This window comes from Urocitellus parryii, chromosome 6 (genome assembly GCF_045843805.1).
Source record: "Urocitellus parryii isolate mUroPar1 chromosome 6, mUroPar1.hap1, whole genome shotgun sequence".
In the NCBI taxonomy this organism is placed as follows: Eukaryota; Metazoa; Chordata; class Mammalia; order Rodentia; family Sciuridae; genus Urocitellus; species Urocitellus parryii.
The window spans coordinates 49,047,367-49,075,257 of record NC_135536.1 but is presented as its reverse complement, the minus strand read 5'-3'; the positions used below and the strand labels follow the sequence as shown (position 1 = coordinate 49,075,257).

General features: G+C 34.6%; 1 protein-coding gene and 1 pseudogene across 1 annotated transcript in view; one reads left to right on the top strand and one right to left on the bottom strand.

Annotated features, from left to right (window-relative positions):
* Positions 1-27,891, bottom strand: part of Mipol1 (mirror-image polydactyly 1) — a 323,741-nt gene that overhangs the window by 239,091 nt on the left and 56,759 nt on the right. Inside the window, exon 3 of the mRNA XM_026408983.1 lies at positions 5,280-5,357. The gene's annotated coding sequence lies outside the window, so the exon portion shown is untranslated. The remainder of the gene's footprint in view (positions 1-5,279; positions 5,358-27,891) is intronic.
* LOC113196887 (etoposide-induced protein 2.4 homolog) lies at positions 18,012-18,953 on the top strand (annotated as a pseudogene).

Sequence of the window (27,891 nt, the reverse complement as noted above, 5' to 3'; positions counted from 1 at the left end):
TACAACCTGCATCATTATTCTAAGAGTAGCCTTAGCGTTTCCTCAGGAAACGAATCAATCCTTGTTGGCCAGCTGCCAGGATCCTACCACCACTCTGAAATATTCTAGATGGTCATGTGTGAGAAGCCACTAGCACTCTATTAATCTAAGTACTATGGAGCTAAATAGTAAATTTAATCAAATCTCAGGCATTTTCTTTTTTCAACCCCTCTAGGGCATATGAAGAAATTTAAAATACAACCTTAACTTCACACTTGCCAAAAGGAAAAGGCATATATTTTGTGATGTCACTAGTCTGAATAGTTTTTACTGCAATCAGAATTCAAATATAGCCAAATTATATATTACCCTTAATGAGTATTACTGATTCTATATTACATTCTACCAAATACACAAACATAAACTATTCCTCTTTGAAAAATCAAATTTCTAATGATAGTATGAGTATTACATTTGAAGAGAACAGACTTATTAAACTGATAACAACAGTATTTGATATGGTTAATATTTCCTAATATTTTTGAAACTTTAATACTTAATTTCTATAATTGGAAAGAATAAAATATAACAATCATTATTTAAAGATCGTTTTGTCAGCAATCTATTTTTAGACTTTGTAACCACTACCACCACCACATTAGTGAAAATACTCTAATATGTAAAATATATTAATTCATTTTCTGTTTCAGGGATTGTAGTAGGGCCTTACCATACATCAAACCTAATATTCACGAAGATTATTTCTCCATTTCCCCACAAGAAAACTCAGGCTTGCAAGTAGTTATGAACTTGCATACAAGTAGAGGTGGTTAGTAAGTGACAAATTAAAAGATCTATCTAGCTCCAAAACTTGTGTTATTTCTATCATAATACTTTATTGAAATTATTAAATGGATTGATCTTCCAATACAGTTCACCTCTACTTTCCAATATAGGAAATAAGCTTAAAATTAGTAATTACTAATTAAATTACTATTTAGGGAATATATGCCATTATTTACATTTATTAAATATTATTTACTACTGATTAGTCATCTAGATCTGTTGAAAACCTTCAGTTTCAATAAGTTCTTAATCATAATTTCTACAGATTTTTTTTCTACCAGCTATCTTTTTGGTAGAAATGAATTTCATTCTAATCTGTTTTGTTCCTTTCTGCCTTAAACAAGTTTATGAAAAACAATTGAGATTCTACAATCATATTTTCATCATAATAATCAGTGACATTTAAAGGCATCATAGATGTTTTTCTAGAGAATTTCTTTAGTTGTTTAATCTTACAAAAGTTTGCAAATCATGCAAGTTTCAGTTATAATTTTATTGCAGAATAACAGATGAACAAAAGGTAAAATACTAAATACCTTGCAAAAAGAAAGGTGAATGAATAAAAGAAGTAGATGGTAGTACAGATTTAAAATGCTAAGTATGAGGGGCTGGGGATATAGCTCAGCTGGTAGAGTGCTTGCATGCACAAGGCCCTGGGTTCAACCTCCAGTACCACCAAGTAAATAAATAACAAACAAATAAATAAAATGCTAAGCATGAATAAACAGTATTCTAATTTAATAAGACACTAAAAATATACAAGTTACCTTTTGTTAAATTTTATTTATTAAGAAAAAATCTTTCAATTATTTATTTCACAGTAAAACCATAAGAATCATGACTATAAAAGATAATTGCTAGTCCAATTCTAGAATAAAGAGGATGAGAGTTGTTTTTTATTTAAATTTGGTAAGATAAGATTTTTCAAAATATTTACTAGACTTCAATAAATTGCAACATGTAAGGATTCTACTAACACAGGTAGTTTTAGAAGAGGTTTCACACCTTGTTTCAAATGAGTACAAAGAATCCTGATTTAGAATAATGCTCACTTTAACCATAAAGGCCAATTAGTTTAAAAACATGCAATTCATATCTAAATTAAGATAATACATAAAAGTAACTACTGTGTTTTGAAAGCATAGTAAATGATTCTTAAATAATAAACTTTAAGGTTTTTGTCTAAGGCTTCTTCAAGCTGTGGAATTCTCACCATTTCTTATTTTTACTTTGTAAAAAATATTTAAAAGACAGCAGATTTAATATTTAATTTTGGTATGCATAGTAACCTTTTTTAACCTTTCTTAGGGAACACTGACCCCTAAAGGTTCTAAATTTAAATAAGTTTCTCACAATTTTCTAAATTTAACTGGTATCTAGCCCTCATTTTAACCTACATTATTAGAAGCATTTATCAATAAATAATACATAAACTATCTCCTAAGGATCGTTGAATGCCATAAAACCATTAGACCATGTTTCTGCTAATAAAAATTACCTAAATTAATGTAAAAAATATTCAGGAAACTACAACATTATTCCAAATAATTATTCATACAAGCTTTCTGATCTCCATGCGTTTTTTCTTACAAAGTAAATGAGTATAGTTGTCTTTGGTATCCATAGGGAATTGGTACAGGAACCCCCATAGATATCAAAATCTTTAGATGCTTAAATCCCTTATAAAAAATGTCATAGAATTTGCATATAACCTATTTACAATCCTTCCAAATACTTTAAAATCATCTCTAGATGAATTTTAATACCTAATACTATGTAAATAGTTGATACATTGAATTGTTTCAGGAATAATAACAAATGGAAATGTCTGTCCATGTTCAGTACAGAAGCAATTTTTATTTCCACATATTTTCCATCCACAATTGGCAGAATTCTAGGATACAGAATATACATATACAAAAGGGCTAAGTGTAAGTACTAAAGAGGGCTAAGCAATCAATCATAGGTCAAGTTGTTTTTTCTAAGGGTTGATTTTACATAAGCATAAACTCCTTTGATTATGACATTTCATTTCTTAAAAGCAGACAAAAGAAAATGCTGAAAAATAGAAAGTTTTCACAAAAGGCAAAACATTATTTGTACCAATCCCCATATGGCAACACATATGTATTCACACTTATATACTTCTATCGACTTAAACAATACAGTCAGTGTTGTTTTTAAGTTCTTTAAAAAAAGTTGGACACATTTTGTAGATATCTTCACCACTCCCTTCTACCAACCTTGGCTTTACATTTTCCAAGATGTCTATAATGATAAAAACAAACAAAATTGTAAATGGTTATATCTGTTACATTATCTACCTTATCAACTCTTTGGACTTAAAATATTTCAGCAGTGTTTCTATAACAAGGCCAGGAAAAGAATGGTCACTTTTACAATTATAAGAAGTAATTCCTTCTTGTCTTCCCACTTTTTAGAAACATTAAACATTAATTCCTTTGGTTGCTTAAAGCCCTATGGCCTCTGATTTGAACAATATGATTTTCACAGCAATGTGACCTGTGAATAGGGAATATAAACAATAGGTACGTTGCAATTTGCTTACTTTTTCTTATTTTGTAAATAAATTGAGGAGAATGCTTTCTGAACTCCGAAGAATGTTGCTTGCTTACTTGAATAAAATAATAAAAATATTGGGCTGGAATGTTGCTCATTGAGCAACATTGGTAGGTCATGGGTTTGATACCCAGCACTGGCAAAAAAATAAATAAATAAAAATATCTACAACAAAAATTAGTTAACCACACACCAATATATTCTTATCATAAACTTGAATATAAAGAGAATAGGTCAAAATTAAATGTCACATAGTCCATACATTAAAACAATTAACATTAAGAACCTTTAATCACATTACTCAGATTTTATGTATTACTACTTTACACACAATTCAATAAGTCATCTGGATGCTAAATTTGTAACAAGCAGCCCAGAGTCCCAAGTTAGAAAGGAAATTACTAACGATAGCATTAAAAGCAAGAGGGTTCATATAGGTTATATAAGTTTTTATATGGAAGTCAAAAACAATGCAGAATTCAGAAAAAGGTACTCAGAAAGCATAATATCTTTTAATACTTCAGGAAAAAATATGTAATCAACTGATTTAACATAATGACTATGAAACAGCCCCCACCCCAAAAAGTCTTTAACTTTCTAAAACAAGGAATAATGTGCCTGAATATAGGTGAATTTGAAAAGAGCATTATTATGGGTAAAAGGAAATACAAAAGGGAAAGATTATATAGTATTTTAGTAAGAATTCTATATTTTAAATTATAAAATTGAGAAGAAATGAAAAAGATGTATATAAAGGTTTAAGTTTTCAATTGTATTATATTCAAATAATTCATTTTTCTAAGGATTCCATATCTTCAACATTTTACCATAATAGACTTTAAATCCTCTTTTTCCCTGTTCCATGTAGATGTTGCTTACATGTACTACCACTCATTTATCTGTCTGTCTATCTATTTCAGGCTCTCAGTCTATGAGTTTGAAATGACTTTCAAACTGTCTCTGTGTACGACTGTTCTGTCTCTTAGGCTGTGTTCTAGGCCTATGTGTAACTGTATTTGCTTCTCTCTGTCTCTTCCTGTGTCTCTCTCTCTTTCTCAAAGAATCTTTGTTTCCATCCCCACATCTCTACATATCTTATATCTCTGCAGATCTCTCTTGCTCCTTCTAATTCTTTCCCTCTTGAAGTGCCTCTGGGTGTACCTCAAGATGTGAATGTCTATATCTGTCTCTATATCTATGTGTCTCAGTCTATTTCTATGTGTAGTGTATGTGTGTTTTCTGTCTCTTCTACTATGTATGACTTTTGCCTCTGAGAGTCTTTTTTGTGTGTTTATCTGTGTGTATGCCTGTGCTTCTAGTTTTGTGTGTCTTTCTTTCCTGTCTCTCCCTCACTGTACATCATCTTCTCACTGTATCTCTTACTCTGAGTCTCTCTGTTTGTGTTTCTTTCTGTTTGCTTCTGTACATGTGTCTGTTTGTCTGTGTTTTCCTCTCTAATTACATCTCTTTCTATGTCTTTTTCTCTGTGAGTGTGCCTCTGTATCTCTCTTTCTCTGTGTCACCATCTTCTCTTTTTGTATGTTTGTTTTTATTTCTCTGTGCATCTTTTTCCTCTTCCTCTCAGTGTCTTTTTTATGTTTATCTATTTATGTGCACGTGTATGTCTCTTTTTCTGGGTCTTTGTGTCTCTTTTGTAATACATGGATCTCTTTGTGTGGGTATCCTTTGTGTGTGTGTGTGTGTGTGTGTGTGTGTGTGAGTGTGTGTGTGTGTGCGCACACACGCCCAAGTGCACATATGTTTGCATGTGTGCATTTCTGCCTCACATATTGGTTAGAACAAACACATTTCATTCAGTGCCTTGAACTACCACAACACCTGGGGCTTCGTATTAATACCTTAAAAGTCCTTACCTTTTGACCAGTCCTCCATTTGTACTTTTGTTCTTATTTGCTCTGGCAATGTCCCTGGTTTTTACTCCAAGATTGAAGCTAAAATAAAGCCAACTCTAGATAAATAAACTTAAAACAATATATCAGAACACACCTAAACCTTACCTTTGTTTAACAGAGAATTAACAGGATAAATGGTTTTTGAAAACATTTACAATAGGACAATTAAGTCTATTTCAACAGGTGAAATAAAATCTTTTTCTTAGAAAAAGGTTCTTTTCCTCACAGTTATATTTTCATAAATATAGTTCAAGTTAAGTTTTTTAGACATTTTTGCTGCTTTGGTTACAGAACATTTAATTTATTTAGCGTTTCTCCAACTATAATTTCTTGCATCTAAAAAATTTTATTGTTTATGCTATAATTTATGCACCAAAAATTTCAAATTTATTAATCTGAGTTTGCTATGCATATTCATATAAAACATTTAACACTTATAAAAGCAATTTAATCTTGTTATTGTAATTTTTAAATCAAAGAAGTCAAATCATTAAATTGTGAAATTATTGGTATTTCTCTGTTGTACTTGTTTTCATAGTAAACATGGTAAAAGCTACGTAAGTTTCTTGTTTTGTTTTTGTCTTGCTTTAAAAGGGAATAAAATTAGATTTACCTCACAGCTAGATCCCTGCGTTCTTTAAAAAGTCCTCAAATAAAGCTGTAGTAAGCTTCTCCTTTTCCAATTTTCTCTAAATATGTTGATCTGGAGTTGGCAATCTTTTTCTAAGTTCCTCATTTACTTTTGGATTAGTTGAAAATATAGGAAGTTATTAATATCAAAGAAATATGTTCCAGTCAATGAAGCCATTTCCCTACATATTGCCCAAAAAGGTTAATAATAATTGAAGTATTTTAATAAGAGACTCATATAGCAAGACATGTAGAAAATACAGTCTTTAATAACCTCTGGAGTATTTTAAAACATGTCTTACAGGCTTTAATGTGCTTAGTAATATACTATTTAAAACCATAATTTTATCCCTCTGCAATATACAGTCACTCTTCCTCATCATTTACCCAGCTAATGAATGCCAGCAATTAGTAAAATGTAATCCCATTGCACAATCATTTTAATGCTTTTAGCACTCAGAAAAGTAAACACCAAATTAATACTGCTCAAGCCATATCAGATCCTAGTTGGAAGCAAGCAATTATAGTTCAGCTCCTCAGGTGTAATTAAATGATTGGAATGATTTAGTTCCATAAATGCAAGTTAATTCATAAGCAAGCAACAAATATACTGGGAGTAATTACAAGAAACATTGACAGTCTAAGCAGGGCAAATTCTTTTATGAGCCTGACATAGTAAAATGCTGCCCTCTCCTGGGCACATAAGTGAATACATCGGGGCCCCAAACAAAAAATCCAATGATACATTCTTTAAAAGCCACTAGACAAATAATATTAACTAGTATACCCATTTGATTTCAATCCATACAGTATAAAACTATGGTAATTTGTAAATACTCCCATTAAGTTAATGTTTTTCCAATAAAGCTCTGAGTTTTAAAACGTACTGGACAATTCCTAAACACAGACTGGAAGAGAACCTTCTAGTACCCATCTGAACTACCATTATGAATACCTATGATCTCTCAATGGCAAGGCTCAAGGCCTAATTAGACTGATAGTCAATAATAACTAGCTATGTTTTCAAAAGTACTGAAATTTTTATAAAAGTTTCTAAAACAAATAATTTTACTGATTTCACAGAATACTCTAAAATTAATTATTTTTAATGAATACCAATAATAAAAACAAAAACTTAAATACTGGTATAACTTCCATAATAAGCATATTTTAAAATGTAAAAAGTAATAAGCCTTGTGCAACATAAAGTACATGCTGGTCTCACAACATTCTTAAGTTTTTACTTTCCTAGCCTAAAATTCAGGATGAAATTACTAATCTACTAGTCAGATAGGCCTTAACTTTTCACACAGAACTTTCAGAAGCTTATTATACTTTTAAGTAATGCTATAATCAAAAGTGTTTGTTAGAACATGTATTTCTGCCACTAAACCTAATTGGTATCATCCCTTTGCCTTTCTAAAGCATTGAACATATTCTCTAATAAAATACTGCAATTAGCACAACAAATGTTTACTTCTTCAATAAATGCAAATGACTCGGAGAAGATAATGCTTAACACAATACCAATATCATTTGAGAGGAAGAGAGCATTAAATTAATGCCCTTCTAATTTGCTTTCAAATGCATTAATATAACCATATTCTAAGTCATATCCTCTGCAAACTATAAAAATAAAATAAATCAAAATATTAAAAAATCCTGTCACTAAGTTTAAAATGTACAGCACATTTGCTTTGCCCTTGATGTCAGAGTCTTATTTTTCAATTCATATCTTGTACACTGTAAGTTAATTGCTTTTGGAAAGTACTTATTATTCATGTAAAAATTAATGTGCCAATGTGTTTAAATCCTCTTAAATGACCATTCATGCATCTTTCTTCTTTAAGTACCAATGAAATCTGTCAAAAGACATCAATGCAAAATGATCTTAAAGAAAGTTCTAATAGAGTTTTTTTCTGCTAACATAAGATTTTCATATTCACCAACTTTACTTAAATTCCATTAATTTTTTAAGCTACTTTTAATAAATTCACCAAGTAAAATTTTTAGGCCCCATAGTCTGTCATTTGTGTTCCAGCTGACATTATGAATATTAATAACAGTGTTATCCTGATTAAATAGGCTTCATATGAAATCCCTGTGAATCCTATAGCTCAGACATCTCATTTTTCCAACTCTTTATGAATTTGGATTCAGACATTAAACTGGAAAAATCTTAAAAAACAGATTTAATGGCACATTTGCATATTCTTAGGCAAAAATTAGATGTTTTAATGATTCAAACAATTAAAATACATATCCACATATTATAATAGGAATGGATTTCTGTAAACATGCAACATATTTTACATTTCTATCCTTTTAACGACAATGGATTAAGGCTAATAAAATACTAATTCCTGTCCTTATCATAAAGATTTGATATCAAGAACTTAATTTTCAGTAAAAAAGTATATATATACATTAAAACTAGTTAGATGACTTTGTAGCAGACAATGAGAAAAACCAGGTTGCTTAATCATTACAGATCAAATGTAAATTAACTGGCTTATTATTAGTAATCTATACCAGATTCAAAAAGCAAAGTAAAATCAATTTCCACCTAAAATTTGTTTATAAGTTGTACTGAAGAAGCCTACTTAGTTGAAAAAAAACTCTAATCAACATTATATATCACAGTAGCATCTGTTAAATCAAAATACTCTGTCCATCACAGATTCCTAACATCATTCTTCTAAGTTATTTTTAATTCTCAAAGGAAGTAAAATTTATTTTTCTTTCAAAAAAAAAGAAAAATAAATTAAGCATATTGCATATCTCCTTCTCTCTCTAGGCACATAAGAATGTTGATATATCTGACAAAGTTTCCTATATTCCCCCATCAAAAAAAATATAGATTGAAAAAATTCAAACAAACATCTCTATGCTCTCAAGTATGACTTGACACTCCTTATTTACCTGGTAATTAAAACACTTCATGAAACAAAATGTGTTCTTGGGCCAATCTAAAATTTTAATTTGTCTAAAAAATCATAAGTGATACTGTTTAAAAGTAAATAATGCCTTTTCATAAAGAAGCATTTAAAAAATTGTATTTATTTACCAAAGTAGCAGTATCAAGGATTTCTAAAAGTATTTTAAAAGCCATACTTCACAAAAGCTACACTCTAGCAAAGGCTTTGGCTGGTGGCAATTTTTCTTTAAATTCCCTTAACTTAATCACAAGTCTGTGTGAGTTGCAACCAAGTATCAAACTAGAAATCACTTATAATACTGTACTGTATCCAAATGTAACTAGAAAAACTTGGAATTTATTATTTCTTAAATTGAGAAATGTTAATTATTTCTGAATTTAAATAGTTTTATTAAATGGTTAAAGGAGAGCACTGTCTTTCAGACAGCCAAATATTACTTAACACAACATATACTATATAAACTTATATCCTACTTTTGGATTGTCTTCCAAATATATAAAAGTCTCTCAAACATTCACAGCCCTTGGCACATTATTTCCCAAAAAGAATTCCTTTCACATAAATGTCCAACCCTGCCAGGCTCCAGAAACTGAATTTCCTTAGAGCTAAGAAAGAAAGAGAAGGTTGAGGGAGAAAGAATAAGGGATAAAAGAAGTTCTGCACCGTAGATATCAAAATTGAAAATGCATATACTATTGGACTACACAGTTCCAAAACTAAAAATATTTACAAAAATATTTTAAAAATATTTTTATATACAAAGATTCTTTGAAGCAGTACTATTCATAAGACCAAATACTCACTGATGCTATGTTGTCCTGGACTTTTTTCTGTTCTTTGAACACACCAAGCTTATTCTTGCCTAAGGTTTTGCACTTGTGAGTCTCTTTGCTTAGGATTGTCCCTAGATATCTAAAATATTTTTTCTCATCATTCAGGCCCTGTTCAGAAGTCCTCCTCAAAAAGGCTTTGCATGGGGTTGTGGCTCAGTGGTAAAGTGCTTGCCTAGCATGTGTGAGGAACTGGGTTCGATCCCCAGAACTACATAGAAATAAAATAAAGGTACTGCGTCAACCTACAACTAAAATAAATACATACATACATACATACATACGTGTGTGTGTGTGTGTGTGTGTGTATGTGTATTTTAAAGACTTTGCATGGTCATCCTATCTAAAGTAGAAATTCTTCTCTCATTGCATTACATGTACTACTGCCTTCATGAAATTGATTTGTTTAGGTTTTATTTCTTTGTTTTCAAGATATCTCAGGCAATTTTGTACATGAAAGTCACATGTAAACAAGACCCTTGATTTTTCTTTTCTTTGTATCCCCAGAAAAAATGTGTGGCACAAAGCAAGTACTCAGCATAAACTTGGCAAATATATGGATGAACAGGTAAGAGAAAGTAGATGGAAACTAGCACTAACATAAATATCCAATAGAGAACTCAACAAATAAAAAGTGGTTCAACCACATAGTAAACCTATATGGCTTATACCATAAATGCAGGAGATACATGTGCTATATATGAAAGATTCTTTCAACAAATACTTTTTTAACAGCTACGTTGTATGAACCAGAAAAAGATGAGTAAGATGGAAAATATGAATAAAATTCCTATACAAAATATTCTTAGTCAAAACAATATAGGCACAAAACATGGAAAAATAAACAGAAAAAAATGTTATACTTAATATACATGATTGAGCAGGCCTATTCCCCCCACCCCCTAGGTTGATACATAGGAAACTATTCCCAGTGAAGAAAGAGTTTTAACGAGTTGTGGATAGACAGGCTGAGAAAATGAGGAAAAGAAGCATTTACCTTCATTTTAAATCTCTATGTATAACTTTATTTTTTACCATGTGCCTGCATGTACTACTTTTCTTTTAATAACTAAATGTTGATAAGTTACCTAGGAGTTTAGTAGGAAAACTTGAGGATGTCATATAATGACAGAAATCCCAAATGAATAGAAAGGAAGTGATCTTTATGACTCTCTTGAAATTGGAAAATGTATTATTTCTTCATAACTTTTTATAATTATACTTTGTTAAGGTTTTTTGCTTGTTTGTTTAAATAAAGTAAAAAGCTCTAAATAAACTAATACACATAGCAAGAATTTTTTAGAATAGAAAAATTAAAAATGTATGAAAGGGTTTCTGAGAATTAAGCAAATGTTTTTTGGAACCACATTTCTCAGTTCTATTAGAGACTATTAATAGTAGTCTCAGAATTCAGGAGTTGAAAATTTTAAAAATTTATGATGAAAATAAATTATTCTACATTAGGAATATTATATCTCTGTCACAGATAATTCCTCTTTGGTATAATCTTTAGTGATCAAGAAATTATTACCAAAAAACAAAAAAACAAAAAACGAATCCATCTATTTCACACCACTGAAAGTCACTGTGATAGATAATTTTGGGTGTCAACTTAAGTGCATCACAGGGTTCTCATCTGTTTGGTCAAGCATTATTCTAGGAGTGTTGTTAGTACATATCTGGATAAGCAGATCAGTGGATCAGTAGACTAGGGAAAGTAAACATCCCTCCCTAACATGAATAGGAATTTCTACTGCCTAGTTGTCTTGTGATAGGACATTAAGTCTTTCTAGCATTCAGACTCTGGCATACTGGCATTTGGGGGCTCAATCCTACTAGTCTTCAGTAGAAACTACACCATCAGTAATTCTGGGTCTTAGGCCTTCTGACTCGGAATGGAACATACTTTCACTCTACAGGGTCACCAGCTTGCTGACTGCAGATTGGGGCTTGTCAGCCTCCATAACTGCATGAACCAGTTTCTGCTAAGTGTGTGTATGTGTGTGTGGATGCGTGCACATCTATCTCCTATTAATTTTTTTTTCTCTAGATAACTTTAATGTGGTCCTTAAAAGACATCAAGAGAAAAATAAATTTCTGGTGTTTTCAGATACTTCCACATTTTCAAAATTTGGAGGCAAAACAATATACTATTTTGAATATTACAGTAGTTTTCAATGAGAGTTGCAAATGGCACTTGAGAATAGATATGCTATGGCACAACATTCTAGTTTAAAACAAACAAACCAACAACAAAAAAGCAAAACTTTAAAACTAGTATTATTTTCAGAGAGCTAATAACATACTAAGATTTTATAAAATATCCTGGGATGTTTTACCCTAAGCCAAACTAAACCAAATCACTTATTATAGCACAAAACACAATATAAAACAAAGTCAGCTTCTAGAATAGTTTCTGCAGGGAACAAACAGCCTGTTTTCTTAAGATTCATATAGGTGCCAAGTTCTGATGCAATGACATAGTGCCACACACAAAGACTTACATTTCCACACAATCAACTGAAGTTCTTGGCAAATCAAAGATAAAAAAGTATTGAACCAAGTTAAATCAATCTATAATGATAACATTAAGAGCAGCCACTTGAAATCAAACAAAACAATGGCTATCAGAAAATGTCTTTCTAAAATAAATAAAAAATGATCATATAAAGTGTTTAATTCATTATATATCCTAATGCTAATAGATTTTATTTAACTAAAAAAAATCCACTTAAATTTCTTCTATAGTTTTTAAAGTTTAACAATAAATATTAATAGAAACACTAAGAAGCAGAGGAACATATATGAGAGTAACTTTAATAACAGTAGAAACTTTCAGTTTTGAACATATAACAGTTTCATAATTAAACAATCTTTAGCTATGCAATTTGCCAAGATCACCATGCTGAATTATTCCCAATAAGCAATGCTGCATAAAATTATGTACTTTATTTTAAAAACTGTAATAGTAAAGAGAGCTTGTAGGCTGTGGAATACAATGACTAGAAAACAAGTATTTCAAAATAGTGAAATAAATGTTAGGTTTATAGCTCAAATCTCTGGTCCAATATTTAAAAAGTCACAACTACTACCATTCAATTTTCTGAGAAACTACAAAGCTCAAGTAATTTCTTAAATAATTCTTAATAAATGTTTTCAGTAATGAAAAACTTTGCAATATGATCCTAGGAATGGAGCCAAGATGGTGGAACAGAAGTACCCTTTGCAGAACCCTGCAGGAGACAAAACTCAGGACAACAAAGGAGAAACTATATTCTGAGAAGAGAAACGAAGAACTCTTGAGAACCAACAAAGAGGGGATGAAAAAACCTAAGCAGCTTGGTAAATCAAAAAAGAAACTCACAGAAAAGTTCAAAGCAATTTGCAACTTCAATCCAATCCCAACACAACAGCATAAGATAAGTAGGAAAGTGAAACAACCTTGATACTAGCAGCAGTCTGGCAGTCTTTAAGTGCAGGAGAAATCCACCATTCTTAAAAGCCTTAAATCTAGGTCAGGGATTTGGTCTAAGAGTGATTCCTCTTGCACAACAAGGTAGTTTTAGAGAAGCAATTCCTTATGTTGCTCAGTATATATAGGGTGTTATAGTGAAGAAGAATGATTTTGGAATGATTTTGGATGTTAGGGACTAAACTGCTCTGGGGATCAGACAATCTTGAACAATCACAATTCAAGGTCCCCATGGACAGCCTGACACAATTATTGGATGGAAGATGGCTACGTGATGCAGTCAAGACTTGGGAGAGTGTCTGAAACAAACCAAGTTCATATAGCAGGGAACACTGCTATGATGGGATTAAGCGGAGGTTGCAGCAGTCAGTGATACTGTTCACTGTGAGTAGAAGTTACCTAGTGACCACCACTCTAGCACAGAACTCTGTGGTTTGATTACTACCTCCCCAACCCCCACCCCGGAGGTTAAGGGGCAAATCCAAGAAAAGCTGCAGTTTGGATGTTTGCCAAGTTCCTAGCTGCAGAGACTAGAAATCTCTAGGGCTGAATATAGGCCCAAGGTAATGGTGCATATACATCCTCAGTGACAAGGACATACAGTGATCCCAACAGAGCCTTGCTAGGTAAGGTACAGACTGAAAACCTCTGGAATGAGTCTACACTGCATAGCACACTTGATAATCCACCCAAACTCAGTCTAGAAGGAGGGCTTGCTGTGGTTCTGACATCCCCCATGCTGGGTACACACACTAAAAACCTCCAGAGACAATACAGCTTGGCACCATCAATATTCTCCTGACCCATCCAGAGAGAAACATGGGTGCAGCCTGCTTTCTGCCCCCACTTATTTGGTGTCAGCTGAGGGGAATCACAACAATGAAGCTGTGACCAACCAACCCCCATAAATCCCTACCTAGCAGGTTTCAACCACATAAGACCCCCAACAAGTACAGCCAAGTACCTCCCTTAGGAGAATTTTTCACTCACTCTTTTTGTCCATCTATTCAATTTTTATTTTATTTTTCATTTTTAAAAATTCTTTAATTTTTTCCCTCTCTTTTCTTGTCTTCTTTCTTGCTTCTCTTTTCTTTTCTCTTGCTTTACCTTTGTCTTTTTTTTAAAACTCTTCTTCTGTTCTTTGTTCTTCCTTTAGTTATTTTATAACTTTTTGGTTTATTCTATATTACTTTTTATGTTGTTATTGCTATTGTGGCTATTATTTTTATTTGGCTCATACTTTACTTATCTGGTTTGTTTTTATGTTACTGTTGTTTGTATTCTTTCTGTGTGTTGCTGGGAACTGAACTGAACTGAACTTGGGCATATTGTGGGTATTTTGCTGCTGAGCTATTATATCCTCAGCCCATCCAAGAGAAATTAGACCTTACTCCAGCTATAACCTAGTCCTACTGAAATATCTTGGTGAATCCTTTAACTTAAAGGATAGGAAAGATAAAAGCTCCCAGTCAACAACCAGGTCCCAAGTAGACATGGCTGAGGAGAGGGACCAGAAGTTCCCCTCATACACATTCATCCCCCATAGACACAGCACACAGAAATAACAATTGTTGTGGGCACACACCTACAAGGGACCTCAGCATTGGATACTCCCATAACCCTTCAGAATGCTTCCTGCTGACAAAAGACAAGAGGAATAAATACAGAGAAGGCATCCCTTTACTATGCTCTCTAACCACACGTCTGTCCCCATTCTTGTGAAACCTGTAACCAAATTACGAAAGCTCAGTCCCTGTCCCCAATGCCAATCAATGCCAATTTAATGGTTTTGAAAAAAGGAAAAAGAAAGTGTATTGCTTTGCTAGCAAAGGAGAAACACAGGGGATTCCTGCCCCAAAGGCTGTGACTCTCCCCATCAGGAGGGACAGGGGAGTTTTAAAGAAACTCTTCAAGGGTTACATTCCAGGTGTGTTCTGTCTGGTTCGCAGGAGCCTTGATGGCTGTTAGAATTCACTTGTTAATTTGGGAGAGATTCACTTCCCAGATCCTGAGCAGGCATCACCTTCCTGTGCTAGGTGTGTTCAAGGGGAATTAATAGGGTAAGAAAAGATAATACTGTCTCCCTAATCTTGTTAGGGGGGCAGAAGAGAGACCAAAAAAAAAATTTTTTTTCCTTTTAAATAAGACTTAGAATAATGATGGCTATATTCAGGTGAACGGACCATTGTTACAAACCTACAGAGAAGGTGGGTTCCTCAGGCTCCAACACACAGTATGGGCTGTGTTAAAATACACTAATCACAAACAAAGAAGTGATAGGGACATTATACAATGAAGTCCATCTGAAATTATACTCAACACTACACAATAAAATGATATCCCAGAGCACACAATCAAGCAAAGTCTGCTTCTTAGAAGGGTCTCACATAAAAGTAAAGAGTCATCCATCCCCAAAGATGTGCACAACTCAATGCAGAAACAGAATGTGAAAAAAACAAGGAAACGTGACATCTCTAAAGTTCATCATAACTCTCTAGTAAGTGATTCAAAAGATATGAAAGTGGATGAAATGCCAGAAAAATAATTCAAAAGAATAATTTTTTAAAAAGCTCACTGAATTCCAAGAGATACAAATAAACCGTTAAATGAATTAAGGAAGACATTGCATGACATAAATGAACAATAAAAACATAAGTTTTGAGAAAAAAAAAACCAGAAATCCTAGAAATAAAAGGCTTTGTAAGTCAGATGAAAAACTCAACTGCAAAGCCCACCAGTAAATTAGATCAAACAGAATAGTCTCAGAGCTCAAAGTGAAAAACCAGCCTCTACCTCAGAGCAAAGCCTGTCCAAGAAAGAGGGCGTGACCTTTATCCTAGGAAAGACCCAGGAGCACTCCTAGGCACATACCCACCCTGCTGAGTTGTTTATCTACAAATACCAGGAGAGATCTGCTGCTCCAGGTGTCCCTGACTCAGTCAGGCTAGGTGAGGACCCATAGCAACCCCCTAGCAGCCACCAATCAGCATGAGACAGGGAAATACCTGGGATGTCAGACATCCCTCCCAGTAGTTGGTAGTTGATAACATGTTGGGAAACCAGGTAGTTCAGCACATACTCCCCTCATGGCTTAAACCAATCAGTTCAAAGGAATCCCCCTCTTTTACTCGCCAATCACCCTTACCCAACTTGTTCCAGTGAATGTGCTAATCATGTTTTAGAGTTGTTTCAAGATTTTCCCATGGTGTGTGATGATTTGCTAAGAGATGCTATGATGTATGTGAAGTCCCTGCCTTCCCCAAAGAGTATATAAAACTGCTGTAAACCCTGGGCTTGGGGACTCTCAGTGTCACCAGTTGCTGTGTGTGTGCGCGGAGGATGGAGCTAGCTTGCAATAAACACCTCTTTGCTGCTTACATGGATCTTGGTCTCTGGTGGTCTTTTGGGGGTCCCGAATTCGAGCATAACAAAAGACAACACTTTACGTTCAGATAATCAAAATGCAAAGAAAAAGGAGAAGAATAAGAATGAGGAGGAGAAGGAAAGAAAGAAGAAGAAAAGAAGGAGGAAGAAAAAAGAAAGGAAAGAAAAAAGAAAGAACAAGAATACTCTGGAACATGGTTAAAAGATCTGTGAATTATTCTGTGAATAATCAGAATAAAAGAGGGAGATAAGTTATATACTGAAGGCATAGAAAATTTATTCAATGAAATAATTGAAAATACTAAGAAATCTGGGAAAGACAAAGAAGACATTCATGTTCAGGAAGCATTGGGGACTCAAAATAGATGTTTTAAGTCTTGTTTAGTATCTGGATGGCCATCTTAAGAAAAATTTTGCTTTCCTGCCCAAGGTCCTTTCTGAGAAAGGCTCACCACTCCCTCATACCCCACCCCCACAACTGCCTACATTCTTTCCCACACAAGGGCTTACCAACCCCACCCTTAATCGCCCACATTAGGACCCCCCTGGCTCTAATCCCTGAGCCACCCCCATATATGTCTCAAACCCAAAGCTTGTATTGCCTCTCTCCATCTATGGAGAGATGGTCTTTATTTGTCAGCTCTGACAAATAAACTCTCTTGTGTATCTCTGCCTGGTCTCCTTTCATTTTTTGCTTGCCCAACTTGTGGTTCCTCACTTTCCTTTCAGACATAATCAGTAAAAGAACTCTCCACAATATTCTATAGTTAAATTACAGAAAGGACAGAATAACAAAGAAAGATTATTAAAAGCTGCAAGAGAGAAATGCCAAATCATATTTTAAAGATACACTCATCAGAATAACAGCAGATTTCTTAGCAGAAACTCTATAAAGGTCAAGAGAGCATAAAATTATGTATTTCAGGCCTGAAAGAAAATAACTGCCAATCTAGATTAGTGTTATTATTACACCCAACAAAGATATCCATAAGAACCAAAAGAGAAACAAAGACTTTAGAAGACAGGCATAAACTAAGGGAATTCATGACTATTAAACCAACACTACAAAAGGTACTTACAAAAACCCATATCTAAAAGAGGAAGAAAGATAAACACAATCATGAGAGCATGCCAAAGAATAAATCTCACTGGAAGACTAGTAAAGCAAATGAGAGTTAGGAAAGAATCACACATTATCAATACAATAAACTATCTAACCTCTGAGATTAAAAAGAGAAGAAAACAGGTCTGTGTGGCCTGGTATGCTCAGTACAGGGACAGCAGCCTTGGCCCTGGGAGCACCTATGTAGAGCAGGCAGCCACGTGTGGAGGGGCCAAGAAAGCCAGTGGTGGGTGAAGGAGCAGCTGGTCCTTCATAATGAGAGATTTTGGATGCTCCTCTCTGTTCTGTGTAGTTGACAGTGTGGGTGATGAGGAGATGGATGACAGTCCCAAAAACTTTCTCCAGGACCTTGGCAGGGGAATCAAAGACTTCACCTGGGGTATTTGTACCTTCTCAAAGCTAGATGCTTGAATCCATCAGAAGTAGAAGAAGGGTAAATAGTGTTGAGCCCAGAGTATAGAGCATATGCAGGCCACGTATGGTTAGCCGAATTTTCCAGGGCTGTGCTTAGAATGGTGGAGTATTCTGATTCAGTCTCCTCTTGTTTTATCGCGTGTTTATTCCTGTGCTTCAGTCAGTAACAGCTGGAATTACTGGTGATCTATCACTATCTGGAGATGTTAGGTAATAGCTGGAAATCTTCCTCATATCAATTTTCATTGCTCTTTGGGTGCTTCCCCTGTTTGTGCTTAGCAAAGTTGTGAATGTCATTTGGTTTCAAGATATTGCTTACCTAATATTTGAGGTATCAGGGAGGAAGTCCCATCCACTCCCTAGCGTCAGCAAGATAATCACCTCTATGCTTTTTTAACCTTTTCCTTATCCAGGGGATGTTTGTGAGTCTCTTTCCCATCCATCAAGTTGGTCAGCTGGTCAGTTTGCTTCTCTACTCACTATACTGCTTTGAATATCATTGGTTCAATAAAGGAAGTGAAATGCACCAGCGACTGTCAAACATAGAAAAGAACTGGTTTGCCCTTGGCTTTCCTCACAGCAATGCAGTCCTCATACATTATCAGTGGCTGCCTCTTCTCTATCTTCTTTCCTTTATTCACCATTAGTGCTAATGTAGTAAATACCCCTGGAAAAGCATACATTTTCCAGTTGCGCCTGTTCTCCTTGGAGGTATTCTTAAGTAACAGACTCTTCCACAAGACAGTCTACCTTCAGCCTACCTTGAACAGCTCAACATCTGCAAAGAAGGTCCCTTCACTGCATCCATCTCCTGCCAAACTGAAGGCTGCTGCAGGCCACTGAGTTGCATGTCATCTAAAGGGGATGGGTAGTTTGGAAGGAGGCTGTGACAGCTCTTTTCTCTAACCTCCCCTAGATAGGGAAGGCAGGACCCACTCTGCCAAAGGCCTTCTGTGTATTCCCTTCTCTTTGAGGAATTAGAATTTTTGTTTCTGGTGCATGTAAGGCAGAATCTTTGACACCAGTATGTGTATTTTTATTACCAGGAGTTTGAATACTTTAGTTTTCTCCCTGTGCCATTTACCCTCCTATCTCTGAATTCCTGAATTCTAGCACCCTTGGAATGAATGGATTTTGTAATTCTAGCTGATTTATTTTGTGGATTTGTTATTTTTCTGTGAAACACATACATGGAATATGGGAGGTAGAGTATCTCATTTGCTCCTTATTTTCTCCCTTTATAGCCTCACTGTCTTGTTTCTTCTATCTCAGGTTAGGTTTTGTAACACAAAAAGATAAACAAAAAAAGAAAACAGAAAAAAAAAAAAAAGATGGGACAGAATGAAAAGACCTCACAGACAGATTGGCTAGGTTTTGAGGACTAATTTATTTTTCCCCTTAAAGGGGAAAAGGCTTTTCACTGTTATATTTAAAGCTCCCCAGCTATGGGGAGGAACCAATTCTGGACAAGTGCCACTGTAACACAGAATGCTCAAAAAAATTGAACTTTTCAACTCTGGTGGGTGGAAATTCACTGTTGGTCACTGCCAGGTCTGACTGGTATTTCAAAGGAATATTGGGTGCTACAAATAGAACTAAAGGGGTAAATTTATTAAACCCATTAAGCCTATGATCAGTGATGTTTTCCTGTTATTTGAGTGACTAAATATGGGCTGGGAGGGTAGTAGTCACAATACTTGAACGATTTTAAAATATCACAATTTAATGTGAGCCAGTTTCCCACAAAGTATGTAATGGTTGAATTTGCAAATCATGACATTGAGATATGTAGTTATCAAACACAAGACTTATTTTTGGATAATCTTGTTACAGTTTTTAAGAGATTAGCCCTGAAAAATGTCCTCTGAGAAAATTCACATTATATAATTACAATTGTATGTATATCTTCAGAAAAAAATAAAAAGAAATGAACACAGAATATTCAAAACAATCAGAAAAAAAGACAAAAACAAGCACACACCTTTCAATAATAACCCTGAATATAAATGGTTTTAATTTTCCAATTAAAAGGTAAGGACTCACTGATGGATTATTAAACATGCTGTTGGTAAGAAATGCATCTAACTGGCAAAGAAATATACAGACTGAAAGTAAATGGATGAAAAATGATAGTCTAAACAAATGGAATCTGAAAACAAGCAGGAGAAGCTGTATTCCTATCCAACAAAGAGATTTTAAGCCAAAATTAGTCAGAAGAGACAAAGACCACTACATACTGATAAAGAGGATAATTCTCAAAGAAGATAAAACAATCGTAAATATATATATACAGTAAGCGTTGAAGCACCCAATTTTATAAAACAAATATGACATAAAGTGAAAGATAGGTTCAAATATAATAGTAATAGATGACTTCAATAACCCACTCTCACCAACAGATAAGTCTTCCAGACCAAAGATAAATAAATTTAAAAACATCAGAGTTAAATTACAATATAGACCAAATAGAGTTAACAGACATCTAAAGGATACTTCATTCAATTGCTGAACCATCAGCCCATTGAGCTTTTTCAAACACAGATTATATATGAGGCTAGAAAGCAAGTCTTAACAAATTTTACAAAAATGAAAAATTCCTTGTATTTTATCAGATCTTAGTGGAAATGAACTAGAAATCAAAAACAAGAGCAAGTACAGAAATAATTCAAACACATGGAGATTGGACAGTAGACTTGTGAATGGAAAAATGGATCACTGAATAAAGCAGAGAAAAAATTAAAAAATTCCTAGAGACTAATAAAAATGGAAACAGCATACCAGAACCTCTGAGGTACAGTAAAATCAACGCCAAGAAAGAAGTTTATAGGTATGAGTGCAAACAGAATGCAAAGCTTAAGAAATTGGTAAAGTTGTTACCAGTGACCTGTGGCATATGGGAAATAGGCTAGGTACATGCTGTCACCTTTAGCAAATATTTTCCTCACCAAGCTACTGAGAGGTCTGAAGCAGCTTCCTAGTTAGGTACTGCTATTCATTTGTAATGTAAGTAATTAATTTTATCACTTGTTGGAGTCATAATGACATGAACCTGAAATATTTAATTTTATATTAAAAGACATTTATTTCCATTGCAGACATTTCCCACTTACAGAATTATCATATTTTGTACATGTACAATAATTTTTGTTTTATTTATTTATTTGTTTATTGATAGTGGGGATTGAATGGTGCTCTATCACTGAGCTACATCCTCAGCCCCTTTTTACACACACACACACACACACACACACACATATTTGTATGTCTTTATTGAGGTAAGATTGAAGTACAATAAATTGCACATATTTGAAGTACGCAATTTTATCAAATTTCTTTAACGCTTATTTTTTAGTTGTAGGTGGGCACATACCTTTATTTTATCTTTATGTGGTGATGAGGATCGAACCCAGTGCCTCATACATGCTAGGCAAGTGCTCTACCTTTGAGCCACAACCCCAGCCCAATTTTATCAGTTTTGACATGTATGTAATCAATACAATCAATATAAAAAGCATTTCCATTTTTTAAAATTTGAAATCATGCAGACTGTGTTTCCTGCATGATTTATTACATTATCTAATGTAAGTAGTTGACATGTGGGACCCCACTCCCACATGTCAACTACTTCAAAATTAAATGGCACACTTATAAATATTTCACAGGATAAGGAAGAAAGCACAAGAAAAGTAAATAAAAAGTGCTTTGAACTAAGCAACAATAAAATCTTAAAATATCAGAATCTCTAGGATGAAACAGTACTCATATGAACATTTATAACTTAAAGTACTGGTATCAGAATCAAATTGTGTTCAAATCAGTAGGATGGTAAAAATAAGAGGTGGAGCAGAAATATACTAAATAGAGAAGAAATAATACAGCTAAATATTGATAAAAACCAAACAAGTCTAATTAAGAAAAAAAAGAATACAAAAAATAATGGAAAGGGAACTATCAAAATAACCCTATAGATGCTAAAAATATATTAAGGTAATATTGTGATAGTAGAAGCAAATATGACTCCATTTTGTTTTATGACTTCATCCTGTAAAACAACCATGCCAAGTAGAAGAGTCATGGCTGGAGCAAGATGTTCTTTTCCTTTTGCTATAAAAACCTTTAAGAACAAGGAACTACCTAATGGGGTATTGTTTCTGTAACTAGGGGGTAACGGGGCTCTGTTTCTGTAACTGGGGTAACTGGGCTAACTGTGATTGGTTAGGCTTCCCTCGCTTAACTGCACTGTCCCGCTTCTGTAACCTGGCTTGCTTGAATTGGCTAGACCCCCGAACATCCCTTTTGCGGTTTTCAGGCTTATAAGGAGTGCCCTTGCAATTGTTCAGGGCTGATCAGGGGAACAGCTTTATGTTCTGGTCAGCCGCCACTGGTGTGCTTCAATAAAGGCTTGATTCAATTATACGTGAGTGGTCTGGAAGTCAGTTTATGAAACCCTGGGACGAAGCTTTAAATATAACAATATAACAACAGTATGCCAACATATGTGATAGCTTACATAATATGGTTTACATTAGAGAAGGAACCATGCACTGCTAAGAAAGTGTATTCAGTCCTTGAAGGATGAAATATGCCTGTTAAGTCTAAGTTGTCAATTGTATTTTTTTAGTTCTACAGCTTCTTTATTTAGTTTTTGTTTGGAGGATGTATTCAGTAGTAACAAAGGCATGTTAAAGTTACCCAGTATTATTGTGTTGTGGTCTATTTGATTCCTGAAATTCAGAAGGGTTTGTTTGAGGTACGTAGATTCTCCATTGTTTGGGCATGAATATTTACAATTTTTATGTCTTGTTCATTATAGTTCCCTTAAGCAGTATGAAATGGCCTCCTTTCTCCCTGCTGACTAACTTTGGCTTGAAGTTCACTTTATCTGATACAAGGATAGAAACCCCTACTTGTTTAAAAGACCCACATAAATGATATGTTTTCTGCCCATCCTTTTACCTTCAGTCTGTGGATGTCTTTGCCTATGAGGTGAGCCTCTTGAAGACAGCATATTGTTGTTCTTGTTTTTTAATCCAATCTGCCAATCTATGTCTATTGATTGATGGGTTTAAGCCATTTGCTTTCAATATTATTATTCAGAAATTATTTTTCTTCCCTGTCATTTTGATTTATTTCTTGCTTGTAGTTTGAATTTGTTTCTCCTTTGAGTGACAATTCTTCTAGTATAGTTCTTCCCTTTGTTTTCGCTTTTTTTTTTTCATTTCTTCATCATGAAATATTTTATTGAGAATATTCTGAAGTACAGATTCTCTAGCTGTAAATTCTTTCAACTTTTGTTTATCATGGAAGGTTTTTATTTTATCATCAATCCTGAAGCTTAATTTTGCTGGCAGTATTCTTAGCTTGTATTCATTTTCTTTCAGAGCTTGGTATATATTATTCTAAGACCTCCTTGCTATGAGGGTTGAGAAATCAGCTGAGATCTAGACTGATTTCACACTAAACATTATTTGCAGTTTTTTTCTAGCAGTCTTTAAAATTCTTTGGTTATTCTGTATGTTATGCATTTTCATAATAATATGCCCTACTGTGAGTCTGCTTTAATTCTGTATATTTGGGGTATAAGCCTCCTGTATTTGATTTTCCATTAAGTTTAGGAAATGTTCTGATATTATTTCATTGAAAAGATTGTGCATTCCTTTGGTTTATATCTCTGAGACTTCATCTATCCTGATATATCTTAAATTTGGTCTTTTCAGGTTACCGCATATTTCCTAGAAGTTCTCTGCATACTCTCTTAACATTTTTTCTCTACGGTCAACTTTGTTTTCAAGATAATATATTTTGTCTTCATCGCCTGAAATTCTGTCTTTCAACTGAAGTAGTCTGTTGGTGATACTTTCCACTGAATTTTTAATTTGGTTTATTGATTCCTTAATTTTGAAGATCTTTGCATGATTACTTTTCAGAATCTATATCTCTTTATAGACGTGATCTTTCACTCCCTGTATTTTCTTTCTGATTTCACTCCTTACATCATCCTTTACTTCATAGATCAGTTTAACTAGATACATTCTAAATGACTTCTCTGATATTTCTTCCACCATGGTGTCATTAGATTCTGTTATTGAAGTATCTTTGTTTGGGATAATTTGCTCCTTTGATTTTTCATGTTATTTGTGGGTCTACTCATCTAGCAGTATAAATCTGAGGTAGTACAGTTTCTACCTTGTGGATATGTAGTATCCCTAAAGGTTTCCAGTACCTTACCATGTAGGGGGACACAAATAATAACAACGAATGCAAACAATATACGGCATTAAACCAAATAGTTTCTATTATGACATCAACAATGCTACTTATCACAATAACAAAAATGATATGACCAGTTATTACCTACAATAAAAACAGCAAGTTTGCAAGAGAGTTTACAATTTCAAATGGTAGAGAGAGAACAGAAGTAATATAGGATGTGATGATTATGAGGGATGAACAGAGAAGATAAAAGTAAAAATATTAAGGAAGAGTGAAAGAGAGAACAATAGAGATTGACTGTTACCAGAAGAAAATAGAGAGGGAATCAAGAAAAACAGATAGGTAAGAGAAAATATGTATATGTAAAGTAAAAAATTTTTAAAATTAAAAATAAAACTCAAAAAGCTGATCAATGAAAAACAGTTGTCTTCAAAAAGGCTAGAAATGAGAAAAAAATCACACATGAGTATGTACAAATATCCATGTACCATTAAGGTCACAATTAAACATAGTAGAAAAAAAGGAAAAATGAAAAAAAGAGGAGAGAAATCTATGAAAAGTTAAATAATTTTTTCCTCTAGAGTTCAAAAGATTCTCAGCTTCACTTATCAGCAGTTTTGGGTGGAGTCATTTGGAGTGTGATGTTCCATCCTCTGGATTGCTGCAGTGAGAGAGATAATCCCATAGGCGGAATTCCTGGAGGCAAGGTTTAGGCTTGGGTAGGCTCCAGGCTCTAAGCTGAATGCCAGTTAGTCTGGAAATTTTAAATCAGGGCACCTCTGGGACCCAGTAATTGGCAGTCCATACTGGAACACTATACCCCAGAGATCTCTCCTGGTTTCGACTCACACATTGGAGGAGCCAATTCTTAGTCCCCTATGTCACCTGAGGACTCCCTGTTTCCTGATCATGAGTTCAGTCTCCAGACTCAATCTCTCTCCTATCCACTCACTTCCAAATCCCCAGACAGACATGTCTCTACCAGCCAGTCGTAAAAATATTCTGATTAGAGGGGTGGGAGTAGAGCAAGGTGGGTTGCCATGACCAGTTGTCCCCTGTGTAAACCCCTCTCCATGTTTTATTTTCTCTGGCCACTTAAGCACACTCTATGTTATGCAGTGTGTGTTTACTATACCTGTATTTTGGGCCAAACTGGAGTTTTCTAGGAAGCACCTCCCTCAGCTGCCAGCCCCCATGTTGTAGCTGCACAATGGTTCCTACCTTTGTCCTCTGCTGCCTGGAGAAATGGTGGCTTCTTTTTGACACAAGGATATTGTGCAGAGCACCTTGCAGTTTAGTTGGGCAGTGTCCTTGATCTCTAAATGCTCTATACCCACATATGCCTCTGAGGCCTCCTAAAAATGGGCATTCTTTTAATTCTCTTTTCCTTCTACTTTCTTCAAGGAGGGGCCGCTCTAGCTGGTGCTTCACACCTGGCTGCATCAGTGGCTTTACTGCTGGGAATTTCTTCATTATTCTATTACATTCAACCTCCTGACTCTCCAATCTGCTTTGAAAGTCCAGTTTTATTTTTCTTTTTTTTTCCTTTTTTTTTATTGTTGGTTGTTCAAAACATTACATAGTTCTTGATATATCATATTTCACATTTTGATTCAAGCGGGTTATGAACTCCCATTTTTCCCCGTATACAGCTTGCAGAATCACATCAGTTACACTTCATTGCTTTACACATTGATATACTCATGTCTGTTGTATTCTGCAGCCTTTCCTATCCTCTACTATCCCCCCTCCCCTCCCCTCCCCTCTTCTCTCTCTACCCCCACTACTGTAATTCATTCCTCCCCCTTGTACTGTTTTTCCCTTTCCCCTCACTTCCTCTTGTATGTAATTTTGTATAACCCTGAGGGTCTCCTTCCAATTCCATGCAATTTCCCTTCTCTCTCCCTTTCCCTCCCACCTCTCATCCTTGTTTAATGTTGGTCTTCTTGTCGTGCTCTTCTTCCCTACTCTGTTCTTAGTTACTCTCCTTATATCAAAGAAGACATTTGGCATTTGTTTTTTAGGGCTTGGCTAGCTTCACTTAGCATAATCTGCTCTAATGCCATCCATTTCCCACCAAATTCTATGATTTTGTCATTTTTTAATGCAGAGTAATACTCCATTGTGTATAAATGCCACATTTTTTTTATCCATTCGTCTATTGAAGGGCATCTAGGTTGGTTCCACAGTCTTGCTATTGTGAATTGTGCTGCTATGAACATCGATGTAGCAGTGTCCCTGTAGCATGCTCTTTTTAGGTCTTTAGGGAATAGACCGAGAAGGGGAATAGCTGGGTCAAATGGTGGTTCCATTCCCAGCTTTCCCAGGAATCTCCATACCACTTTCCAAATTGGCTGCACCAATTTGCAGTCCCACCAACAATGTACAAGTGTACCCTTTTCCCCACAACCTCGCCAGCACTTATTGTTGTTTGACTTCATAATGGCTGCCAATCTTACTGGAGTGAGATGGTATCTTAGGGTGGTTTTGATTTGCATTTCTCTGACTGCTAGAGATGGTGAGCATTTTTTCATGTACTTATTGATTGATTGTAGGTCCTCCTCTGAGAAGTGTCTATTCAAGTCCTTTGCCCATTTGTTGATTGGGTTATTTGTTATCTTATTGTCTAATTTTCTGAGTTCTTTATATATTCTGAATATTAGGGCTCTATCTGAAGTGTGAGGAGTAAAGATTTGTTCCCATGATGTAGGCTACCTATTTACCTCTCTTATTGTTTCTTTTGCTGAGAAAAAAACTTTTTAGTTTGAGTAAGTCCCATTTGTTGATTCTAGATGTTAACTCTTGTGCTATGGGTGTCCTATTGAGGAATTTGGAGCCCGACCCCACAGTATGTAGATCGTAGCCAACTTTTTCTTCTATCAGATGCCGTGTCTCTGATTTGATATCAAGCTCCTTGATCCATTTTGAGTTAACTTTTGTGCTTGGCGAGAGAAAGGGATTCAGATTCATTTTGTTGCATATGGATTTCCAGTTTTCCCAGCACCATTTGTTGAAGATGCTAACCTTCCTCCATTGCATGCTTTTAGCCCCTTTATCAAATATAAGAAAGTTGTAGTTTTGTGGGTTGCTTTCTGTGTCCTCTATTCTGTACCATTGGTCCACCCACCTGTTTTGGTACCAGTACCATGCTGTTTTTGTTACTATTGCTCTGTAGTATAGTTTGAAATCTGGAATCGCTATACCACCTGATTCACATTTCCTGCTTAGTATTGTTTCTGCTATTCTGGGTCTTTTATTCTTCCATATGAATTTCATGATTGCTTTCTCTATTTCTACAAGAAATGCCGTTGGGATTTTGATTGGCATTGCATTAAACCTATAGAGAACTTTTGGTAATATCGCCATTTTGATGATGTTAGTTCTGCCTATCCATGAACAGGGTATATTTTTCCATCTTCTAAGGTCTTCTTCAATTTCTCTTTTTAGGGTTCTGTAGTTTACATTGTATAAGTCTTTCACCTCTTTTGTTAGGTTGATTCCCAAGTATTTTATTCTTTTTGAGGATATTGTGAACGGAGTGGTTGTCCTCGTTTCCATTTCAGAGGAT